This window comes from Tupaia chinensis, unplaced genomic scaffold (assembly GCF_000334495.1).
Source record: "Tupaia chinensis unplaced genomic scaffold, TupChi_1.0 Scaffold147038_1, whole genome shotgun sequence".
Taxonomy (NCBI): domain Eukaryota; kingdom Metazoa; phylum Chordata; class Mammalia; order Scandentia; family Tupaiidae; genus Tupaia; species Tupaia belangeri.
Window position 1 is genome coordinate 617,220 of NW_006206889.1, and position 11,447 is coordinate 628,666.

Here is an 11,447-nt window from a genome sequence, read left to right on the forward strand (position 1 = left end):
CCCTGGGTCCAGGACTCAAATTGTGATTGGTCACGTAGAAGTCCAGTGACCTAATCACTATGTCTTCTGCTGGCCCCCACAATAAAGAATTCTAAGGAGCCCAGACTCAGACTGCTACGTTGCTGAGGAGAAGGCAGCGGAAGGGCAGCAAAGGGATCCTATGAAGTTCTGAAAAGCGGAAAGAGCCAGTTCAACTGTGGCTCATCCAAGCGCTGCTCAGCTGGGGAGAGGCAGTGTTGGACAGGCATCCTGAGAGCCCAAGGGTGTTGCTGGCATCCCCACTGTGCACCATGGGATCCTGGGGGGAGGGCCGGAAATCCACAGACCACAGGGTCCTCTGTGGACACCCAAGAGCCTCGGCAAGGGGGTGCATTCTCAAGGCCCAGGCCCTTGCCCTCTAGACTGCAGCAGGCTGGGACACAGTTCTGGGGCCCAGGAGAGCTGGCTAACCACCCTGGACAACACCAAGGCAGTTTGTGGCAGGTTAAAACCACCTTAAAATATGAGAATTCTGTGGCCATGTGGGCAGAACTGAGCCACAACATTTGGCACTGGATTCACAGGGGCTCCTGGCAGGTGACCACCATGCTAACCCCTCCGGCACCTTCCTTAACCCTACAGCAGTCAGGCTGGGAGGAAGGGTGCCTGTGGGCAGGAATGAAGGGGACAGATGTGGTCTTGTGGCCTCAGGGGCAGTAGAGGGGCAGCTGCAAGGGAAGAGGGACAGCACAGCAGACAGGCTTCATAACAAATATCGAGACCACTCCTGGCTTTACACCACTGACTCTTTACCAAGATCGAACACGCACACAGTTCTAGTCCATTTGATCTTACTAAAATCGGCGATCTGTTACCACGTGTTTAGAGCTTGATAGTATAGGGTGATATTTGCATCTAATCTTAATTATTACTACTTGAAAAATTACTCGGAAGCAGAAACATAACAAGATGTTACTCTGTGATTAAAATCAACTTCAAAATTGGAAAAGGTGTGTTATAAAATGCACCTACTGATTCATGGCCCAATAAGTCTGTTTCAGACTCGATTTGTTATAGTGCAGCGAACTTTAGTTGATAAAATTCAGTCAGCATACCACAGCTCTCCCACAACTAAACCAACCAGGAGTGTTCCGTCCCACTGCCTTGTGGGTCCTTCAAAACTGTTAGAATGAGGCCACGAGCACAGCTGTCTGGAAGGAAACAGCGTCTCGCTCACTCTGGGGAAGCATGCAAACATGCGTTAACAACACGACAGCAAGGATTTCTCCTTCGTCGCACGAAGAGCATCCCGGCCAGTGCGTTGTCTCAGGTTGCAGACATAATCCTGCAGTGCCACCTACCGTTCAAGAAGGCCTGTGCAGGGCAGTCTGGGCCAGGCCAAAGCCAGGGCAGCAGACAGCACCAGGTGGGTGCTGCAGGGCTGCGGGCCACCCCAGCCTGGTCCTGGGGCACTGTGATCATGAACATGTCCCAGGTGACAACATCAGAGAAGGCCTGGCCAGGACAGACCTGACCTTGGTCCTGATAGGACAGCGTGGTAGCTACACACATGTCCTAACATGCCAAACCAGACCTGAGAGAGAGCGTAGATTCTACTGTTTGTGAAGCACATTTCAATGATTCCGGAAAACAACACAAGAACAACTGTGTAAGGAAGTTGTGGTCTTGGCTGGGAGGAAAATATATAATACACGGAATCCAAGAGGAAGGAATGAAATGAGTCCCAAACCAGGATGAACAAGCTGGAAATGCCTGGACATGAGGTAAGGACAATGTGACTCCTCTCAGCTGAAACCAGAGCCACCCAATGCAGACGCTCGCAGCCCGCCTGCTGCCTGAGGGCTTCACCGTGTGCAACCCAGGTCAGCGCTCACTGGCATCCTCTAGGGCACTGCCGTCGCACCTCACAGAAAGCGAGTACCTGCCCTGGGCACAGAGCAGGAGGGCCTGTGGAGGGTGCAATGCATGCCCCCTCTCTGAGCCACTCCCTGCTGTGGGTGGCACCGTGGGCAGGTCGACCTAGCCACAAAGGGCAGTCTGACCAAAAAGGAACCTGAAGCACAGCCAAACTTGCAGCAATGGAATCATATGAATGCCATCTATGGTCTTGACACTGAACCACGGACATAGGACAGAAAAGAAGCATCTGACTCTGGTAATAACCAACACTGAGCAGTGAAAATGAGCCTCTCTTAAATGGCGGGCCAGCCGCCATCCACAGGCATGGATTGATTAGGTTGTTTCCAGTCCCCAAGAAAACCAGCAGCAAAGTGTGGCTGACAACCTGGGCCTCTGACCCTGTGCTCGCCTAAGACCCGTCCCCCTGCCCCACCATCAGCAGTGCTACAAGCCAAAGAGGCATTTCCTCAGTCTCCTCTGGGACCACAGCTGGCCATGAAGCGGCTGTAGCCAGTGAAATCGAAGTGAAAGTATTCCGGAAGCTTCTGGAAGGCGCCTGATGAAAGGGACACACCGTGCTCTCTGCCTGCCATGCGTGCAGTTGTTCCTGCCTTGAACGCAGATGTGATGCCTCGAGGTGATGCTGCCACTATGAAGGAACAGTGATGGGAACTGCGGAAACCCTGGCAGAACCCTGACATAGGGGGGTTCTGAACCAATAGCAAACACCTCCCTTTGCATCACTTATTATGCTCAACAAACTGAAAGTCGTGCTTTCTGCTATTTCACCCAAAAGCACTCCTAAATAACACAAGAAAAGAAGTGAAGGGAAGAGAAACGTTAAGTGAGATAAATCCTCCTCCATCTGAACTGAAAGCCAATAGTGTCCAAAGTCTGTGAGTCAAAAAAAATCCCCATCAAGTGTGGCTATTCAGAAACAGGAAGCCTGGCCTGGACTGGCATCTGTGACCCAATATCCATTCCTCCCTTCTGATCATGGCCCAGGACATGGCCACCCATGGACAGTGAAGTCCCCAGCTTTGCTCACTCTCAAGGTGTCATGGTCACATGACTGAAGTTGCATCCAATGGGGAGAAACAGAAGGACCACTGGCAGCTTCTGGGAACCCTCCCCCAGATGGCATGCACGTGCCCTGTCATCCTTTCCCCAGATGTAATCCCTACAGGTGAGTCCACATGACAGAACGAACACCAGAACAGAAAGAGTCTGTGGCCTTGCCAGCTCAGCCACTGGAGCCCTGAGGGCCTGGGCACTCTGATGTGGAAAGACAGCAGTCCTCTTGGCTGAACCCTTGATATGTGTCCCTGTCGCTTAGAGCTGATCTTAATCTTAACTATGCAGAAATACAAATGCCCAAACTCATTTTTAAAATTCAGTGATGGGGCCAGTCTGTGACGTGGTGACTAAGGTGGCTGGATCCCAGGCGGCCCAGTGCACTGTTTGAGTCTTAGACTCAGCGGCTTATAAAATATGTTGGACGCATGTGTACACACGGCCAGAATCCTAAAAGGAGGGAAGAAGTCCTGAATTTTGTGCTGTCTTAGAGAGAAAGCAAAAGGAAGGAAACAGCAGTTAGCATAATGGCTATGTTGCTGGACTCCCATGTAGTCGACCACGGGTCAAGTCCCGGACCCAGTGGCTTAAACTCATGCCAGGCACGTGTGCATGCATACCCAAGATCCTGAGAGGAAAATGGAGAAGGGATTGCGGTGTGGCCACCCCCCTGGGGGATGATTTCTTGCTTTCTGTCTTTCTGTGTCTCTCTGTCTTTTCTGATGAGTGCAAGCACTCTATAGCAAAAATCTCTAAAAGGAAAAAAGAAAAAAAAGAAAGAAAGAAAGTGAAGGGAAGCACAGGCCTGGCTCCTCTCCCACTCCCTCCACTTCTCCAGGCCCAGGTGCTAGAATTGTCTCTGCTCCCCCTGCTGCCGTCTCCCCATGCTACCACCTATCTGCAGGAAAACACACTCGGCTTCCCAGGCTCAGTCCAACCCCCCACTGTAACCAAGCCACAGAGAACCACAGTGACTCCACATTATACTGAGCCTGAGTCCATCCTGACAAACTAAACCTTAGGAAAACTGGCCTTTAATTTCGCCTTCACAGTGGATCTCGAATGAAAAGTTAACAAGAACCTTGCTGAGTCTTTACGGATACCTGGCTATAGAGCGAGGGAAGAGAAAGATGCCACCAGTCCCTTCCATGTATGGCTGAGAGAACTTTATCAGCTCCGCACCGTGAAGCCTCACCTAGACCTTCGCTGCTTCTGAAACAGGATCTATGGCTGTCTCGACTGACTCCATTCTGCTTACGCTGCCTCAGTAATCACTGCTTATCTTTTAAAAAAAAAAATCATTTATTTTAAGCTACCAGGTCCAGATTGGCCCTGTGGGAATCCAGTACCTCAACCACCGCACCATAAGCCTCATTCGGAACTGAAACCGGTCACTCCATCCTGCCCTACATGTCTGGAAGGGAAACAGCCCCACACAGCCATCACTAGATGCTATCAGGTCTCCTGTGATCGACCAAAGACAATGACCAGACCAGGCCTCCTTCGTGACTCTGCCCAAGACGGTAATAACTCACCCTTTGTCTCCAAACCATGCTTCCATTGAGCCAGTATCTGTACCTCGTCCAGTATGTGGAGGTAGCTAAGGAATCCAGTCTGCCTTTCCCCAGGGCTGGCCTCACTGAAATGCATTCCTTTCCTCATTCCCCAACTCTTGTCCCTCAAGATTGCTTTCTGCCAACAGTGAGTGACACAGACCTGGTTTCTTGTCTTCTGGAAGGGGCATCTCTTCCTGTTTTGGTTTTTCAACCATGAAGCCTCCTGCTCCGGTCCTCTGCTCGGCCCCACTAGTCCCACAGCACCAGCGAGCTCACTGCCGTCACTCCCTGCACGTGGTGAGGGCAGAGCCTGTGTCTGACGTCCACCTGACGCTTTCAGAGGCACGCAGAGACTGAAGTGCCACCACTGAATGGAGACCAGCCCTTGCCCCCGCCCCGAATGACATCATGTGTTTTCCTCTGTTATATCTGAAAGGTGGGCTGGACGCCCCACTGGCCAGCAGAGGATGGCTTACAGAAGCCTGAACACTGCTCCAGGTTATACCCCAGGCCACTCACAGACAGGACACCATGGTGGTGGTGGTAGGGGAAATGGCACACAGCCAGCAGCCACAAGGGACCACAGCGCCCTGGGCCTAGCCAGAGCGGGGGTTAAGAAGGTGATCAGGGAGTTGTCATTCTTCCAGAACTCTCTGCCTGGACATCCAAAACAGGTTTCCACAAGGGGTCCTACAGGCTGATGGAGTCCGCATTTTACATTACATTTTACATAGGAAAAGTCGTCCACACGGGGGCACTGCAGGACTCCTACAAATCCCTCCACATAGGGAAAGCCCTTGGGAAAAACTGAAAAGAAGTAAATTCAGATTTTTCTGAATTTACAAATAAATCTTTTAATTTTTTCCCTTTTACATAAAAAGTCTTAAAGGTATCTGGATCCTTTTTTTTTTTATTTGCTAGAGGGCACATGTGCTTGCTGGAGAGACAGAGAGAGAGGTAAAATGAGAAATCACCTCCCCAAGAGGGGTGAACACCCCACAATCCGTTCTCCTCCATTCTTCTCCACAGGATTTTGCGCACACGTGCACACACACCCAATATGTTTTTCAAGCTGCCAGGCCTGGGACTCAGTCATGCAGATGGCCATGTAGAATCCATTCACTCTAACCTCCACACTACCTGCTAGGCCCCATTATTCTTTTTTTAAAGATTATATGTACTTCTTTTATGAAAGCGAGAAAGACAAGTATCTTCAGCAGGGTCTTCTGCAGCAATTCCCCAGCCTTCCCAGCCAGCCTGGATCACGTATAGGCAATTGAGTACTTAATCAAGTTGTACTTTTGTGGCTCACGATACACTCTTTTGAAACCTTAAAGCCACCACACATACAAGCTGGGAACTCAACTGCGTTTTAGAAATTCCTCAAACTGATTAATTTAAACCAAGCTTTACTCACATTATTTTTAGTATTTTAAATGGTAACCATTCCAACCACTCACTCCCCATGAGTGATTACTAGCCCCCCTGCCCCTGTGGACACCAGCAGGCAGCTGCATCCCCCACACCCTCAGCATGGAACCCTTTTCTCCTTGCAAGTGCTCTCCAGGAGAGAAGCCATGCCCTGAGATGCCTCCGTTTGGTATGGGGACCCCTCTTGGTTTCTCATCAAATGCCGCCGTGAGAGGTCCCTGCTCTTCACTCAGCAACACTCCCTGGTGGAGGTGGCACGTCTGTTCTTCACCCCCAGGCTGGCAGCTCCTGGGGCTGCTCGGTGACCCCCCTCTGTGGGTGCAGTCCACATTTGCAGGAGGAAGGAATGTTACAGAGAGCTCCACCTAAGCGCTCCAGCATGCTCCCTGAAGTAATCCTTGGAGTAGCTGTAGCCATGCTGACACCAGGTAAGCCCACTCACTCGTGCCACTTGATGTTATTGCCCCTAAATCTACTGTCATGACTCCTCTGTTGTCTCAGCTTGAGCTTTGGCACCAGGTCTGAGGAAGAAGGGCATCCTAAAGGCAGGGGACCCCATCTCCTCATCTAGGACATGTTAGGGCATCGTGATGCCACTGCCACTGTCCTTAGCCTGTCACCAGCACAAAGGTCCACATGGGAGTCCTGCTCCTGCGCCATAGTAGATGGGCATGTCTTCCTCAGAGGTATCATGCCATCCTGGCAGCCATGGACACATAGCACACAGCATGCTCTCATTCCTCCTCCAATTTGGACACGGGTTGTGTGTGGCTGGGGTCTCAGGATGGCACTCTGCTTCACCCCATCCCACCTGGTCACCAAGGGCCAGTCCAGAGGAGCAGTGGGCAGCAGTGTTCTCGTCTGGCCAGCCTAGGCCCCTCCCACTCACTTGACTGCCCAGCATCCTTGCAAGGTACTTGGTGCACCCACTCTCCTTGTTTCCGACTGTCTGATGGATTCTGTTAAGTGGATGGTAGCTCGGCAGTCCCAAGAAAGCTTCCTCAGAGCCGCCTCTACCTCCTGGGACTCCCCTTCACTTTCTGATTTCTGGGAGATTCTGGCTCTTCTAGGCTGTGCTTCACTGGAGCTCTGCAGTTGGGTCTCTTTGCCCAAAGCACTGCAGATTCTTTGTTTATAACTCTTTTAAATGAAAACCTTTCTTAGCCCCCAAGGCCCAGAATCTGCCACAGGTCACTGATCCAGAGGACCTGTGTGATGCCTGCAGAAGGACCCTGCCTCAGCTCCAGAGGGTCCCCTGCTGTCATGGTGCCCAGTGCTCTGGGGCCCAGTGTGCATAAGCCTGCCGCTCTCCCTGCAGACCTCAGTCTAAGACACAGGCATCCACCTGTGCTGCTCATGGGGCTGGGCAGTAGCAGCTTTCAGGCTTGCTGAATGAATGAGCACCCTTCCACACACTATTGGCCATTCGGTTCTCAGCTGGTGTGAAAAACCTATACAGGTAGGTCTACCTCAAAGTCTTGTGCTGCCTTGTTCTTACTGATCTGTAGGACTCTTTGTGTGTTCTGGCGGTTCTCAACTGGTGTGAAAAACCTATACAGGTAGGTAGGTCTACCTCAAAGTCTTGTGCTGCCTTGTTCTTACTGATCTGTAGGACTCTTTGTGTGTTCTGGACTCTGGGAACTAGCCCAGGCCTGTCAGGTATACACCACTGTCACATGTACACACCTTCATCAGGTGCACACCACTTTCAGGTACACACCTGCCAGGTACACACCCATCACATACACACATCCATCAGGCATACACTTAACAGGTGTGCATCCCTATCAGACACACACCCATCAGGTACACACCTCTGTCAGGTACACACCTATCGGGCGAATACATCGCTGTCAGGTACACACTTATCAGGTATACACCCATCAGGTACACACCTCTGTCAGGTACACACCTATTGGGCGTATACACCTCTGTCAGGTACACACCTATTGGGCGTATACACCACTGTCAGGTACACACTTATCAGGTATACACCCATCAGGTACACACCTCTGCCAAGTACACACCTCCATCAACTATATACCTGTCAGATGGAGGTCCCTGTCAGATACATACCCGTCAGATACAAGCCTGCCAGGGACACAACCATTAGGTACACATCCTTGTTAGATACATGCCTGCCAGGTTCAAGTATGGGAATTCTTCTCCCAGTCTGTGTAGTGTTGATGGCCTGCCTCTGGTGGGCATGCTTTGTAAAATCCCCTACTTTGCAGGTAGGTGAACCTCTGAATACGATGGAGTAAACTGACAAAGTGTAATAAAGGTATAATGGTCTTTATTCCAGGTGGTCCTGACCTAAGCAGGTGAGCCCTAAAGGATGGGAGGAGTCAGAGACGTAAGAGCAGGGAAGCACTCCCGGTGGGCCTAGGGAAGCACTCTACCAAGCTGTGGGGAAGGGAAGGGTCCCGTGGAACAATCGATGGGCTCTGTAACACATGGAGTACCTTACTAGGCATTTTTTAAAGTTTATTTATTTACTCATGATAGACAGCCTGTGCATGAAGGTGGGGGGGCACCCCCAGAGAGTCTGGTCATGCCATGATCCCCTTCCGTAGCAGTCCAGCTTGTTCTCATCAGGATTTGAGCACACGCACGTACCCAACATCTTTAAGGTGGACCAGGTAAGGTTCCAACTCACAGTCAGGCCTATAGCTTCAAGCGCTGAGACTCAGTATGCCACCAACTCTGCCAGAGGCTGGGCTTTTCTGAGAGAAAGAGAGAGAGAAGATGCACGTGCACAGGGCAGAGAGAGGGGTGTTTCTCACAGGGTGTCATCATGATCCTCCTGCCCTGGCCTCCCAATGGTGTGCCACCTCACTTGGCCCGTTCAGGGTCCCAGTCACTGCATAGTGGCGCGCCCCCACTTGCACCACTGCAGCCGGCCATATGCATTTGAAATCTTTCCTTATATGTAGGCATGATACTGCTTCTTAAAACTATATAACTGTAATGACATAGGTTGCATCGCCTATGGACTTCACTCTTAGATAAATAGAGCAGCTAATAAATACCTGTTGTGAAAAGACGTGTGGTGCCTTGCAGCAATGAGAAATGCCGAGAAAAAGCTTCTCAGTTTAAAGACGAGCCAAGGTTCCCCGCACTCCTCCCCAAGATGTCCTGGCCACTGGAGATCCTCTCACGTGTTAGGACACAAGAAACAACTTTGGTCTTTTCAAGGAATAAGCAAAGGCAAAAACACTGAGGCAGCCTGCAACTAAAAATACAGCCCCACGCCCAGCGTGAACACGAGGACCTGTCAGAGCAGGGAGGAACCAGGTGCGTGCAGCAAGGCTGCCGGTGAGGGATCCCGCTGGGAGAAGCGTTTCTTAGCCAGCAACTTCCATGTTCTCTCTTTTTTACTTCAAACCACCCTGAAGATGGGAAAGAATAATACACCAAACCATTTGCTGCCAAAATTAGCCCCTATTTTGTGAGAAAAGAAATAGAAAACTCCTAATCTGCAGCTAACCTTTATTAATACAGAAGCAGTAGGAGGAGACATGACTCATAATGTAACATGTTATAATTCCCAGCCCTTCGGTTTTGCTATCTCAGCACAAGCTTTAGATATCTCCTTTGGCCTGATTATTTTTTCTATGCCTTTAAGAACAATTTATTTGTGTAAAGGATTATAAATAATTCAGCCCTCCGATGCATGCTGCCATTACATAAAAACGTTTGCTCCTTCATGTACACAGCACAATTAACACCAGGCTTTCTCTCTACGGCATGCTTAAAGCAGGTGGCCATGAGGCACTCGGCATGCAATACTGAGCTGCAGCATCATTTTTGGGTCACCCCAGCTCTGGGGTTCTCATTGTCTCTCAATAAACTCTGCTGACAAAGAAACTGGTTTCCTGTCACTAACCGAACTCAAGGAAGGCCAGTGGCTGAAAGCAAAACCCCAGCCCACTGGCACATGTAACGGTCAAGTCACCTTGATTCTGCCCTTCGCAAAATCTGCCCACATGCTGGGGGGGAAAAAAAAAAAAGCCGGTGCAAGATAAAACAAAAATTCTTTCAAATGTCTCTCTGGTGACCCTTCCATTCCCGACTCTTACAAAGAAATCAGAAATGACAAGGAGGGCTTCTCCTGGCACCAGCTCAATATCCAACATTCAGATGTAGGTGCATCTCTGCTCCCCAGGGATGGCAATCCGGGGGCTCCCAATTGTTCCCAGTGGTACACATGGCCTTGGGGGCCTCACCCATGCCCCATGCCAATCAAGGACTCCCAGGATGACTGCTCAGCTGGCCTCTCCCTGGGTGTCCACTGAATGGCTCATATTCGCGATCTCTGCTGTATGGAGGGCACCATGGGCCTCCCGTGCTGCCACTGTTTGCTGCGTCAATGAATGGGCCAGGAACACGGTGACAATCTGGAAGCCAGTAGCCACCTTCTGACTATACTTTCCTCTCCCCACCTCTTCTGACCCAGGAAGAAACCTCCTCGGGAAGATGAACTCTGCTTTTCCTGAGCTGGTCAGAGGCCACAACCAATGCTTACCTCACACTGCAGAAACTTTCTGGGGTTTTAACCTGTCCCATGCTGGAAGTAGATCCTATGGCAATTTTCCTCTAACAACCTCGAGGAAGGTGAGAGGTGGTAAAAGGCTTCCGACAAGTCTAACTACATGCCTGGCATGAAGCACTACCACTGGGATGCTGAGCCGAGACCAGGGCGCGCATGCACTGAGGCAGCCGTGCCCCTGGTAAAGGCAGGAGATGCACAGGTGCTCTGGGGCCACCATGAAATTATGAGTGAATCACAGCAGCAAATCACCTTTTCCAGGAGTCACTCAATAAAATACACTTCAAAACACAAGCCAAAAGGCTTTAATTAAGCAGTTTACATCCAGCAAAAGTCACTTTTTATCAGACTTTTACAGAGTTTTACTTACCCTGGAATGTGTGCAGTTTTCGTTTTTTGCTGATTGAGAGCAGGCTCCCTTCAATGTGAGAGGCCTTGAGATGACATCCCAGCAAAGCTGGGGTCACAGCCCCAGGCACTCGCCAGTGGGCTGTCAACCGCTCCTGCTTCTACACTCAACACGGAAGACTTCGCTCTGTGAAATGAGGAGAGCAATTACTTCACATTCATGTAACTCAGTATTGAAAGCTTCTCACCCTCCCAAAAAGGGAACTCCCTAACAATAACTGCTCTTAATTTAAAGCCTTCTTCCTTTGAATATAAGTTTACATTACTTTAAATGTATTCATGTAAATGTTTTCAAGGGCACAAACGGCATTCAATCAGACCTTCGCCCCATCTGCCCAAGCAGGTAGATGCACACAGAACATCCATAATCATATCTTTACAAACCCAACACACTAATACCAAGACACACACTAAGAAATAGGGCCTCAGGTGAAATCCTGCATGTGCTTATCTCCTTAAAATAAAATGCATGCCTCTCCTGCAGGTGCCTGCAAAAACTGTGTGTGGACATCGATACAGAACTGCAC

General features: G+C 50.2%; 1 protein-coding gene across 3 annotated transcripts in view; it reads right to left on the reverse strand.

Moving 5' to 3' along the window:
* The window catches only part of ADARB1 (adenosine deaminase RNA specific B1), a 92,118-nt gene extending 81,074 nt beyond the window's left edge, over positions 1-11,044 (reverse strand). For 2 of the 3 annotated variants that reach the window (XM_027768628.1, XM_027768630.1), the window contains exon 1: positions 10,883-11,044. The gene's annotated coding sequence lies outside the window, so the exon portion shown is untranslated. The remainder of the gene's footprint in view (positions 1-10,882) is intronic. The other variant, XM_006169411.3, reaches the window with a different exon arrangement.
* Positions 11,045-11,447: the final 403 nt, after the last annotated feature.